General features: G+C 38.1%; 1 protein-coding gene across 12 annotated transcripts in view; it reads right to left on the bottom strand.

Annotated features, from left to right (window-relative positions):
• rock2a (rho-associated, coiled-coil containing protein kinase 2a) overlaps positions 1–14,052 on the bottom strand; it is a 193,398-nt gene that overhangs the window by 162,865 nt on the left and 16,481 nt on the right. The window contains exon 1 of one of the 12 annotated variants that reach the window (XM_078213133.1): positions 3,948–4,029. The exons of the other annotated variants lie outside the window; for them this stretch is intronic. The gene's annotated coding sequence lies outside the window, so the exon portion shown is untranslated. Of the gene's footprint in view, positions 1–3,947; positions 4,030–14,052 lie in introns of those variants that run through there. 12 annotated transcript variants of the gene reach the window in all.

Genomic DNA, 14,052 nt, shown 5'->3' with positions numbered 1-14,052 from the left:
GGCAAGGTAAATATAGTGAGAAACTGTTCCCATTCAAGACAGCATCAGGAACTAGATGCACCGATATAAACTAATTGGCAAAAGGGCTAATAGTGATGCGCAGAAATTTTTTTTCACGCAGACGGCAGTTGGCATCTGAAACAAACTTCCAGAGAGGGTGGTGGAAGCAGGTTTAATCATGATATTCAAAATGGAATTGGATTGTTAGCTGAGAAGGAAGAATGTGCAAAGTTCTGGGGAAAAGGCAAGCAAGTGGGACTAGACAGAATGCTCTTTCAGAGAGCCAGTGCAGACTTGAAGGGCCAAATGGCCTCTTTCTGCACTGGAATGATTCTGTAATTCTGGGATTAAGGAGGGAGTTCCACAGCATGGGCTTTAATGGAAATAAAAGTGCATTTGAGGGATGGGGTGATGTAAAGCTGGAAGGCTTTATATATATATATATATATATATATATATATATATAGAGCAAGGTCACATAAATTCAAGATTGAGCATTTTAAATCTAAGGTGCTAGGGCACTGGAAACAAAAATGGATCCGCAAGGGCAGAATTGATGGGTGAGCAGCAACTGGTACAAAATATGACATAGGCAACGGATCTGTGGCTAAGCCTGTAGTTTATGAGGATGGGAGGCAGCCAGGATAATGTTGGGATACTTGAGTTTGAAAGTCACAAAGGCATGGGAGGAGGATTTCAATGGCAGACAGGTTGAAGACAGGGTCAAGAGGCAATGTCTATGGAGATAACAACAGAGAGCCTTCATAATAGAGCCCAACTGAATGGGATGCAACGACTGCAAAACATCTATCAACCTGAGGCTGATGTAATCAGTGCAAGAGACCAGAGTTGGCAACATATAGTGACACCACTATTCCCAGCTGAAACAAAGATAATGGAGGATATCCTCCATCAATCAGTCTGAAGCTATCACAGCTCTTCATGGCTGCAAATTGATGTTACATATTTCATATTACATAACTACATAATCACCATCCATTCTCTGTATTTCGCTGCAGTGATAATTCTGCTTTTATTGGGAGATGTTGCTATGGTTTTGATCATGAGTTCTGTTTACTATAGTTTGTAAAGATTCTCTTTAAATAGACTGTTGAATAAATGAACTTTATTTGCCTTAAGTCCAGCCCTACTTCCAATTCATTGGTTGACACAATGATGTCACTGGACACTATGTTTTTAATGCAAACATACATTTGACAGATTTCTGGAATGGACCTCGGGTTAATACAGTGCAGTTCTCTTGATTTATAGGATTTTGATTAGATTATATATTTACATTCTTTTCCACCAACTTACCATTTTCAGAAAATATAGTACTAACATAAATGACCTGCTGTTGATTACACAAAACAGTGCATAACATTTTTGTTTAAGTCTTATTCCTAGCTCGTTGACTGCCCTTTGAGTTACAAAACAACCAACATAATAGAGTGCAAGCTCAATTATTTCCGACCATAATAGGAAGGATCTCAAGAGATTAGTGCATGCTTAGGCATGCATCTTGACCTCAACTTGCCTCATAAACTTATGCCACTTAACCAGGTCTCACCTGGAGTTGCAGCCACTTGACAAAAAGATGAAATATAAAGGACCTGAAGTAGGCAACAGTTAAGTAACAAAATCTGACACCAAGTCAGCTTGCTCAGAAATTTCAAATGATCCATCAGTAACTTTAGAACATTAGCTATGAGTGATAGCTTAATGGCTAACAGGAACCATCATACCGTGAATGTTTCCGTTACTATGGAAAGAGTGGTTTCAACAGGCCACTTTTTGTTTCATCCTTTCATCATGTTTTTATGTTTCATACTTTATGTTTTTATGTTTATGGAGCAGCAAAATGGATTAGTGAACATATAATTTCAAGTTATGTACCTGCACATCATTACAATTTCCCCATGATTTAATTGTGAAATATAAAACCTGGTGCCTCACCAAGACAAACTTGGTGTACCATTGATAAAGGATACCCAACTTGATTTCCTGTCTATGATGGCTTTGCTTGAAAAGTAAATCACCAGAGATCACTTCCTGAAAACATGTACAGATGAGAAGAGGATGATATTTGGATAACACACTGGTGAAACCCTCATTTGAAGAATGTGTCTTCTTGAGAAAGATACAAGAAAGCTGATGATTCTTATGGAACAGTGCACCAGTAATACAGCGCTGTCTTCAGCAGTTCAACTGAGACTATGTTTTTTCAAAAAGTGTAGTATATCTTTCAAATTCTCAAGGATACAAAGAGAAAGTGGCCACTCAAACAAAATTAGTGAGCATTTTAGGATATGGTGGGAGGTGAAGGCAAGGGAAGGATATTTTCCTCTTGATCAGCCTAGTAGCTATCCTTAGGAAAGATTCAATAAACAGTCCTGTCACCTCCAACAGAACGCATTCCCTACTAACATTTGCTGAGTAAGTGTACTTCCTTTAATCTGTACAAAACCACAGCAAGTTAAGCCAGTTGAAATATTGTTTGGTTTGGTTGTAAACTGTTTTATTCAAGGTCAAACATGCAACCGATAGTACAAGTCATTCGATACAATTAGTTCAACTTGTGTTTGCTATCTACTATGGTGGGCTCTTCACTGAATGCAAGGTTTCAATTGGAAAGCATTAGAAACATTCCAGCAGGTCAGGTAGCATATGTGGCAACAAGTGGCAACATTTCAGGTACAAACCCTTCCTCAGGGGGTGTAGAAACCCACAAATTCTTTCTTCTTCACTGATGCTGTCTGACTTATTATTGAATGTTTCTAATTTGTTTCATATTTCCAGAAGAAAGATTTTGTTCCTGTCCACACTTAAGTTACATCTGGCTGGCAAACCAGATGGGTTGTCTGGAAAGTTATGACCAATGTGGGTTGTCTGGAAAGTTATTACCCATCAGGCAACTTCTGCCCAAAACACATATTAAGGCAGCTCATCTGGTCCGATAAAACGGCACCAGAATCCCCAAATGTGACTTAAGTCAACTTTATCAATACGAGATTCAATCTTCAAGTATTAAGTTAGATTTTTGCAACCATCGTCCGGAGCATTTTTTTATTGTAGCGCCTTTGCCATCGTCAATAAACATCAATACCAAATCTCTCAACACATCTTAAGCTCATTCGCTTCCATCATGTATAAGTTAAAGCAACATCACCGAATTCCATGATTTAACTGTAAATTACCACTGGGAAATTAAATTTGTAAACATGCATTTGCAGTTGTTTCTGTAACAAATAGAAATGTCTCACTGAATAACACAAAAAGTGTCCTAATAATTGGAATTTAGCAATGAATTTTCATTTTACATAATGCAATTGCTAGTCATAGAATTTCAATTGGCACGTGGAGCAATCATCAATGAATGGGACCAAGCAACTGAACAAGAAAAAGACAAAGGGTAATACAAGATGTGAATGTTAGAAAAAGGAGTTTAAATATGGTCTTATCAAAATAGCGAACATTTTCAAGGGAATAGAATAACTGGATCCAGAATGATTTAAGTTTTAAGTTTATTTTTAGTGTCACAAGTAGGCTTACATTAACACTGCAACAAAGTTATTGTGAAATGTTCAATATTAACACAAGTTCTATCTAATATATGAGGATATAGACTTAAAAATTAGACAAGCATGTGAAAATACCATTACACTATAATGTATTTACAAAAAGATTATAAGCATGGAATAGCCTATTCAAGAGGCAGTGAAAGAAAAGGTGCAACTTATATTAATTGAGTATGATAGTGTGCTGGTTACATACAGTACTAATCCATGAGTCTGAACGAAAAGTTCAGGGAAAAGTTAGCTCAAACCAAATGCCAATATGAGAATTTGTGACCATGCTATTGTCAGATTGTCACACAAACCCTACTGGTCCTTTAGGGTCTGGCCTCTATGAGACTCCAATCCCAAACAAGGACAGTTAACTCTTACCTGCTCTGTGATAAGGCCGATCAAGTCAATCAGTTTTGCCAAATAGACAAATTAAAACTAGACACAGCAGTCAGTCACGATCTAGAAATCAAATTAGACGATGTAAGGAACACCCAACCAACTTGGCAATATTGTAAGAGCTGTCCCACAGACAAGTTAAGAAATGGCCTGACATAGTAATACTCCCTCCCATAAATGATATTCATTAGCCAATGTACAAAACACCTAATTCTAGAAGCAGGCAGAATATCTACTTCTAGAAATCTGTCGTGATTTGAACACGTACACTGTGCCAAAATAGCCCCATAATAAATCTCTGCCAACTACACAATGTATCGCTGACCCTTGATGTTGACCAGGTCATCCCCTCTTGCTCCCAATAACATTGGCACCCCACAATTTTGAACGCTCTGATCTAATCTTTTGTCTTTGTATCACTCTTCTTTGCTCAGTTTCTGTGCATGCATTATCAAATAATTCACTGTTTTCAAAATGTTCTCGCAAACAATTTTCTGTTAGTGTCATCTATTGCTTTATCATTTTGAAATACACAATGAGTCTTGTGCACTTTATTTTGAAACCACAGGCCAAAGATTGTGCAAAATGTTTGCTGAGTTTTTCCCTTTAGGTTCATGCTGATTATTTTACACCCTTTATGTAGCAAAATAATCTGAAGTGCTGCATAAACATTGTTTGTGAAAATTTGAAAACAATTCAGCGTATGAACTTCAAATAGCCTTGTCTACCTATACAACAAAGTTTAATGAGCTATCTACCAACAAATCTTCAATTTGTTTATTAAATACTAACAAAAAATCAAGCTGTTTTGGGGATTAACAGCAAATAGTTTGCTAAACTCTTTAGCATATGGCATGTTATGTGCCTTGCACTTTCTCTTGGGTTCTCATTCTAATATTTTGACAAAAGTTTTTTTGAGAAAAAAAACACTTTGGGAAAGTATGCATCAGTGTTTCTATCTCTTGCCAATTCAAGCACGACATTGCAATGACAATATTACACAGTAATGGCAGCTCCAGTTTTGTTCCCACAAACATTCCCATCCCCCCAGTGCTATTTTGTTTAAAAGCTTTGTGTTCAGAATAATTAAATAAGCAACAGAAATTTTAAAATGTTCAATAATGAAAGGTGCATGGTGTGGAATGTATGCTCTTCCCAAAGTCAGGTTTGCCATTCCTGTCCCTGAGTGTGGAAGGTAAAGGGAGACATGTTCCAAATCTACTTCAGCAGAACATAAAATCAAATCAGTGATATTCTGAACTGCACGCACACCATCTAGCCAAAGGAACTAACCAGGTGGAGGATACAAAACAGTAAAACCTGACACTTTGTTTTCAGCCATTTAAAAAAACAAAAAACCCCAAAAAGAGTTAACCACAACATGACACTGCTAGTTGTTCATCTGTTAGCCTACCTCTACTTCCCCCCGAACTCTATTTTTCTTTCAGATTTTCCTCCTTTTTTCAGTTTGCTTCTATATTCAGCAATATTTTATCCCATTCTTTTAATTCTGAAGGACTGAGTTGTAAGGATTTATATTTCATCAAACAGCAGTAATTTTAAAGCAACCACCATTTTGATAGCAACCCTCAACATCAAGGCTGCTCTCAAGCAAGTAATGACACTGAGGAATCCCAGCCAAAATAAAGCCAATAAGTATGAAAGGAAAATTCCAGTGGCTGGAGTCATACTTGGAATCAAGATGGCTGATCACAGTGCAAGAACTTCACTCCGATCTTACTGCTTCAAATGATCTTCCCTCTGTCACATCAATGGAGCTGTTTGCCGATTCCAAATGTGTTCAGCTCCATTCACAGCCGCTCTGATACTGAAGCCTATGCCAGCCGACAGCAGCAGGAGGAGGCCATCTGGCCCCTCGAGCCTGCTCCGCCATTCAATAAGATCATGGCTGATCTTTTTGTGGACTCAGCTCCACTTACCCACCCGCTCACCATAACCCTTAATTCCTTTACTGTTCAAAAATTTATCTATCCTTGCCTTAAAAACATTCAATGAGGTAGCCTCAACTGCTTCACTGGGCAGGGAATTCCACAGACTCCCAACCCTTTGTGTGAAGAAGATCCTCCTCAAAAGTCCTAAATCTGCTTCCCCTTATTTTGAGGCTATGCCTCCTAGTTCTAGTTTCACCTGCCAGTGGAAACAACTTCCCTGTTTCTATCTTATCTATTTCTTCATAATCTTATATGTTTCTTTAAGGTCTCCCCTCATTCTTCTGAATTCCAATGAGTATAGCCCCAGTCTACTCAGTCTCTCCTCATAAGCCAACCCCCTCAACTCCGGAATCAACCTAGTGAATCTCCTCTGCACCCCTTCCAAAACTGTACACAGTACTCCAGGTGTGGCCTCACCAGTACCTTATACAGCTGCAACATAACCTTGCTGTTTTTAAACTCCATCCCTCTAGCAATGAAGGACAAAATAATCCATTTTGCTGTTATGCTTACCAAAATGGATGACCTCACATTTGCCAACATTGTACTTGTACATCTGCCAGATCCTTGCCCATTCACTTAGACTATCTATATCCCTTTGCAGACTTTCAGCATCCTCTGCACATTTTGCTCTGCCACTCATCTTAGTGTCATCTGCGAATTTTGACACACTACACTTGGTCCCCAACTCCAAATCATCTATGTAAATCGCAAACAATTGCGGTCCCAACACTGATTCTTGAGGCACACCACTAGACACTGATCGCCAACCAGAAAAACATCCATTTACCCCCACTCTTTGCTTTCTGTTAGTTAACCAATCTCTATCCATGTGGATACGTTACCGGTAACACCATGCACCTTTATCTTTGGTGCGGCACCTTGTCAAATGGCTTCTGGAAATCCAGATACACCACATCCACAGGTTCCCCATTGTCCACTGCACATGTAATGTTCTCAAAGAATTCCACCAAATTAATCAAACATGACCTTCCCTTCATGAACCCATGCTGCGTCTTACCAATGGGACAATTTATATCTAGATGCCTCGCTATTTCTTCCTTGATGATAGATTCAAGCAATTCCCCTACTACAGAAGTTAAGCTAACCGGCCTATAGTTACCCACCTTTTGTCTACCTCCTTTTTAAACAGTGGCGTCACATTTGCTGTTCTTCAATCTGCGGGAACCATCCCAGAATCCAGCGAATTTTGGTAAATTACCACTAGTGCATTTGCTATTTCTTCACATCTCATGAATCTCAGGTGTTGACCATCTTCAAGAAGAGAAAGCTCAGCTGTATCTGCTTGAGCTCCAGAATGCATCCGAGCTGCAAGATCTCCCACCACCCACATCTTACGGGTCACTATTAGAACATAGAACAGTATAGCACAGGGGTCACCATTGACCTGGAGTTGAGTAGAATAAGCCATGTCAACAACATGTTTACAGGAACTTTGAGAACTGCTAAGCACTGTGCAAAAATTGCTGACCTTCAGATCCTTCAAAAGATTCTCCACTACCTATTAAGCTAAAATCTTAGTCCGATGAGATATTTTTCACTTATCTGAATGGTTGAAAGTACAATAACAAGGTTCTGCATGGTAGGTTGCTGCATAAGGCTAAATCTCACAGGATCCAGGGATTGAGGTAGCGAAATAGATACAAAATTGGCTTGATGACAGAAGCCAGAAGGTGGTTGTAGAGGGTTGTTTTTCAAACGGGAGGCCTGTGACCAACAGTGTGCCTCAGAGATCGGTGCTGGGTCCACTGTTATTTGTCATTTTGTATTAATGATTTGGATGAGAATATAGGAGACATGGTTAGTAAGTTTGCAGATGACACCAAGATTGATGGCATAGTGGACAATGAAGGTGGTCATCTCCGATTGCAACAGGATCTTGATCAATTGGGCCAGTGGGCTGATGAATTGCAGATGGAGTTTAATTTAGATAAAGCGAGGTGTTGCATTTTGGTAGATTGAACCAGGGCAGGACTTACTCAGTTAATGGTAGGGCGTTGGGGAGAGTCATAGAACAAAGAGATCATGGGGTACATGTTCACAGCTCATCGAAAGTGGAGTCACAGGTGGACAGAGTGGTGAAGAAGGCATTCGGCATGCTTAGTTTCATTGGTCAGGACATTCAATACAGGAGTTGGGACGTCTTGTTGAAGTTGTACAAGGCATTGGTAAGGCCACACTTGGAGTACAGTTCTGGTCACCCTATAGAAAGGATATTATTAAACTAGAAAGAGTGCAGAAAAGATTTACTAGGAAGCTACCAAGACTTGATCGTTTGAGTTATAAGGAAAGGCTGGATAGACTGGGACTTTTTTCTCTGGAGTGTAGGAGGCTTAGGGGTGATCGTATAGAGATCTATAAAATAACAAGTGGCATAGATCAGCTAGATAGTCAATATCTTTTCCCAAGGATAGGGGAGTCCAAAACTAGAGGGCATAGGTTTAAGGTGAGAGATACAAAAGAGTCCAGAGGGGCAATTTTTTCACACAGAGGGTGGTGACTGTCTGGAACAAGTTACCAGAGGTAGTAGTAGAGGCAGGTAAAATTTTATCTTTTAAAAAGCATTTAGACAGTTATATGGGTAAGATGGGAATAGAGGGGGATATGGGCCAAACATAGGCAATTGGGAATAGCTTAGGGGTTTAATAAAAAAGGCGCGGCATGGACAAGTTGGGCTGAAGGGCCTGTTTCCATGCTGTAAACCTCTATGATTCTATAATCAAGAAATGTGACACTAGGATAGAGTAATTCTAATATGTGCAAAGTCCAAAGATGCGTAGGTTAGATTGATCGGCCATGAAAAATTGCCCCTTGGTATCCAGAGATGTGTAGGTTAAAATAATTAGCCATGTTAAATGTGTGTTGTTACAGGGATAGGGTAGGGAGAAGGCCTGGGCAAGATGCTCTGTCGGAGAGTGGTGCACACTTAATGGGCCGATTGGTCTTCTTCTGCAGTGTTGGAATTCTATGAATTTATCCTCGCCTCTGCCACTGGAGTTATATCCACTCCCTCCACAATATGACACAGGATGCAATGAAGCAACCCATGAAAGGTTGCTGCAACAGCATCTCCCTCTGCTAGGAAATCTAGCACAAAGACTGACGAGAATGGCCATTACTTTTAAGCTTAGTTCCCCTCCAAGTGAAATACCATTGCTCAAAGAATCTGAGTTTTCACTGTACCTGTCATGACCATGATAACTTGTTGAACTGCATCCTATAGGTCACAGTGTGGAGGGCATGAACATAACTCTAATGGCAGAGGAGCAGATAAAATGAATTATTCTATCCCAGATGAAGTTAACTTTCTTGATTGCTGTGCTGTCAGCCATTCAGACAAGTAATATCTCATCAGATTTACGATTTTAATCTCTGAATAATATATTCACTTAGCTCTGTTTACTTCTCTTTCCCCATTTTCTTAAGTATTTAGATAAGCAAAATGTATCAACATCCTTTTTTAGATTTTTTTTCCATTCTTTCTGGTGGAACATTCAATATTCCAATAACGCTCCTGAAAAAATAATTTCTACGATCACTTTGTTCTTTTGGTTATCTATTCACTGGCCAGTCGAAGCAGTTTTACTGCTTTAACTTCCTAAAGTGATGGTCAAGACTATGAAAGCTTTTAAGATGCTAATCAACTTTGAACAAAAAAAATTCTAATTTCACTCAGTACTGTTCAGTCCCTGATTTCATATTAAGAAAAACTCTCAAAGTAAAAATATCCAAATATTGAACGTGGTAAAGGCTTAGAGTTAACTCAATTTTAGAAAATCAGCTCGCGTGCAAATATACATTTTTTTTTTACAATTCTATCAACTTCATCTCTCGACTGGTAAAGATTTATATATCTGAACCCAAGGTCTCTGATTCTTTTTCCTTTCAGTCTTGGTCGCTTAATTTTAAACAATGGAATATTGACTTGTTACAACTGTTTTGAACATGGTCATGATTGTTAATAAATTGTAGGTGCAATGAATGTTTAGCCATTAGCAACACTACAACTCTATATAATATTGATTCAAAAAAATAGCAGAGGACTAGGCTTCGAGAAAAAAATGTATGGTGTTGAGGGCCAAATGTAAGGTTTCTGACATTTAGACAATACTGATACAACTTTTTAATTACTATGCATAATGCTGCATGTTGCTGAAGAGGTGCTTTCATAGTCCAGTTTTCTCCCCCCCCCCCCCCCCCCCACATCTAGTTCATCTGAAAATTGACGGTGTGCAATTGACATCATACAATTAACTAAGATGGAGATTTTAATGGGAATGGAGCGGTGCAAAGCAATTCTGCATGAAATACATCCTGAGGGGAAGATATAGTGACACAACAGAAAAAGTGTTTCTTTGACTGTTATTCACAATTTATAACAGCATCCGAAAATGATCCCAATTGATGATATACACAGTACCACAAATGCAACATTAATAACTTTACACAAAATATTCTTTACTCCTTTGGAAATAACAATTACATAACAGGCTAATTTTCAGCTTTGAATTCATGCTCAGCTTAAAAAATATTTGATTTAATGTTCCTTCTCAATATCCATTGAGAACTTTTTTTTAAACCAAGCTTGCTGAATCTTAATTTAGGACGGTATGTTAAAAATTCTGTTAGTGATCCATAAAGTTACTATTCTCAGAACCTTGTCATACACAAGCTTTCAAAATAACTTCGCCTCCATGAAGTTGAGGTTCTGCAGCTGGCGCCTCATTTTGATCTTTATGCTGATGCATTACAAGAAAACACGAGCAGACATTTTTGAAATATTTTCAGCTTGTGCCACACTTATTGTTTTTCACAGATTGTGGAAATTTAAAACAAGTGTCAGAACTGCCACTCCTTTTGATTATTCTAACTACATATAGACAACAGTGCTCTGCAGCTGAAAGATATTATGGTTTTTGCTTTTCAGAAGCTAAAACAAGTTATGTCAAAGACAACAGCAACCATTTTTTGAAACCGAAGATTTATTGCTACTGCCAGAGTCCTTTCAGCTGCAACTTTGTCAACACTGACAAAAATGTTCCAAGTGTTTTCTCTGGAAATTGAACTTAAATTGCTCGAGCACTTTTGGGTATTTGCATCAGAAAACTCATGTAACAACCATAAATAGATGGCATGAACATTTGCAATATTTTGCTTTGTGGATTACTTTATAGAATGGATTACTTTGTTGACCTGTGCACCACTTAGAAGGAATTATAGCAGATGTGAATAAAAGTAGATTCCCCCCAGAATAATGCAAAATGTATTTCTGGGCCATAGTAAATACTAGAATTCCCCACAAAGAAAATATTACAGGCTTCAATAAATCTTACAAGATCCATTAAAACTGAAAAGGAACCACTCCGATTTCTCAGTTGGTACTAAGAAATGAGTGATTATGAAAGTAATACATTCTGTAATGTATATCAACATGCATACCTTTAGCTATAACCTTTGCAAACCAATTAACTTACTTTAAATTAGAATAGAGTTGTAATTTTGGCAAAAATCAACAAAATTATAAAGGCCCTTCTTTGGAATTGTGTTTTGATTCAGTGATTTCGGATGCCAAATTCCTTTGTTCCCTCTGAATGCAAAAACGACGTCTCTTCTCATAACCCAAAAACATTCACTGAAAGTTATCAAAGGAAAGGATGTCAGTGCTGAGTTTTATAATACTTTTAAATATCAGTTTAGCTCTTCTGTAGCACTTTTGCCATGGAGTCAGAAGGTCATGAGTGTAAGCACAACTCCAGGATTTCAGTATATAAATCTAAACATAGCTGGACATGGTGTAGTACTGAGAGAGTGCTACATTACTGGAGGTGCGATCTTTCAGAGGAGACATTGAACAAACAACTGTTCATGTGAACGTAAAAGATCCCATGACACCATTTAAAAAGGAGCTGGGAAGTTTGTCCAACATTATTCAAATCACAACCACTAAAACAACTGGTCACTGTTGTTGGTAGGATCTAGACATGTCCAAATTTGCTGACATAACAGAATACACTTTCAAAAGTAATTAATTGGCTGGGAAGTGCTTTAGAACACCCATATGAGGTGAGGCTATTTAAATTCATGTCCTCCCATCCATTTTGTCACTTGGTGTTGACAGCACAAACACCAGTCCAGCTGTAACACAATCAAATCTTCCCTCTACTCTGTCTTAATGTTCAACTCTCAGCTCAACAAGAGCAAACTGAAATGCTGGAGCAAAGTTAATTCCACCTACCACTCCAAAACAGTCAGGGTGGGGTGCCAGTTTAGTAACAAAATGCAGACATCTATTGTCCACCTGCCTATTGATCAGATAATCCTTTTGAAAATAGAATATATGGATTAAAACATTTAGTTTAAAGTAACTTAACAATACTGATATTGATGTTCAATGGATACTTTACTAAGCCTTAGTGAATGTGAAAATCGGAGAATGTTTTGTGTAGTCCACTCTCTTCCTCAGAATAAAGCAAGCCAGGAGCATTCCATTTTTGTTTGTCCTAGAGCCGAGTTTCCAAACCAAAGTAGACAGTAAAGCTATACAATAAAAGCAAAACACTCCAAACTCTCTTCTTGAAAGCTACCACCCCCTCTCCAAACTTCCTTTCTCTCTGAAGTTCTTTAAAATTCCTCTGCTTTTTGCGTGAGGCTTGGATGAGGAGGAGTGCTCTCTCATCCAAGTCAAGAGGCTTCAAGTAAAAGAGCCATTCCAGAGCAAACAATCTGGATTGATTCTTCAGTGTAGTACATGCAGTCAGGAATGCTGCATTGCATGTCAAATACGTGATGTTTCAAATGAGAATTTAACCAAAGGCCTGTCGGCCATCTAAGGTAAACACAAAATATCCTGTAGATAATCGGGGAGTTAACTGGCCTATTATTGTCCTAGCCAACATTTACCCCACAACCAATACCAAGAAAACATATTCGCGGACAATATTTTGCTGTGCACAAATTGGTTGTGCTTCTCTACATTGGAAGAACTGAACTTAAAAAGAACTCAATTAACTGTAATGCACTTTGGGGTGCTCAAACATCATAAAAGCCACAATATAAATGCAAGTTCTTTCTCTTCCAAATCATTGTTCATTTTCCCCCACAGCTCTTACATTTGAAAGCCTTCAAATCAAGTTTTCATCCTTGCCACAGTATTGAAACAGCCTTAACCAAAGTCACAAGTAATATCCTCTTCAATTACCTGGTGCATAACCAGCCCCATCAGCTCTGTAGCCTTGGGTCCAGAGGATGCTACCATGATTTGTTTATGCCTTTTCACTAACATTCATCTTGGTGTCAATAAAACTGCATTGAATACTCAATTAGCAAAAATTTAAACTGACGAAGATCATTGTAATTGTAATCAATTACTAAAATGCTTCCTGATTTTCTGACTTCCAAATTAAACAAATGGGTGTTACAAAAATCCTTTTTATTTTTGCATTTAAGCAAAGTAAGAAAGATTTTAAAATCCGAAACAAAATAGTTCAGGAAATACTCAGCAGGTTTGACAGTATTTATGAAGACTGGAACAGCATTGAGTTAAATGATTCTTCTTCAGAAGTTCCAAAAAAGAGACATAATGGACACAAAATGTTTACTGTGTTTCTTTCTCCATAGATGCTGCCAGACTTGGAGATTTTCCAGCACTTTGTTTTTAACTCAATCAAAAATTTGATAACAATGCCAAACTAATAGTGAGAGTTAGGTTTCATCAAATTAGCTGCTTTGGGACTGACTTCCAATGACTGATATTTCAAGTATGATCAAATATTTGTTTATTTTTAAGCCTGACTAAAGCTTGACTACACAATGTTTCATTTACATTCTCATCACAACTTTAAAAATCGTAAAAATATTCCTTGAAAAGACAAAATCCTTTCTGCAAATGCTTCGAGAAGTTCAGTTTATAAAATAATCCTTTGGTTGATGTTTAATCCAAGATATACTAATGCCGAACATATAAATTAGAGACCAGGAAATTACATTTGAATACTGTGGATCATCTCAGCACTCAGTAAATATTAAACACTATGACAAGCAGACAAATTTACTTACTTGCCCACCTGTTAATCAGACATCAGCTGAGCGCAACTGGTTAAAACACCATCACTTCA

This window comes from Mustelus asterias, chromosome 5, assembly GCF_964213995.1.
Source record: "Mustelus asterias chromosome 5, sMusAst1.hap1.1, whole genome shotgun sequence".
NCBI classification, from domain to species: domain Eukaryota; kingdom Metazoa; phylum Chordata; class Chondrichthyes; order Carcharhiniformes; family Triakidae; genus Mustelus; species Mustelus asterias.
Note: the sequence above shows the minus strand (reverse complement) of the source record. Positions and strands in the feature narration are given on the sequence as shown.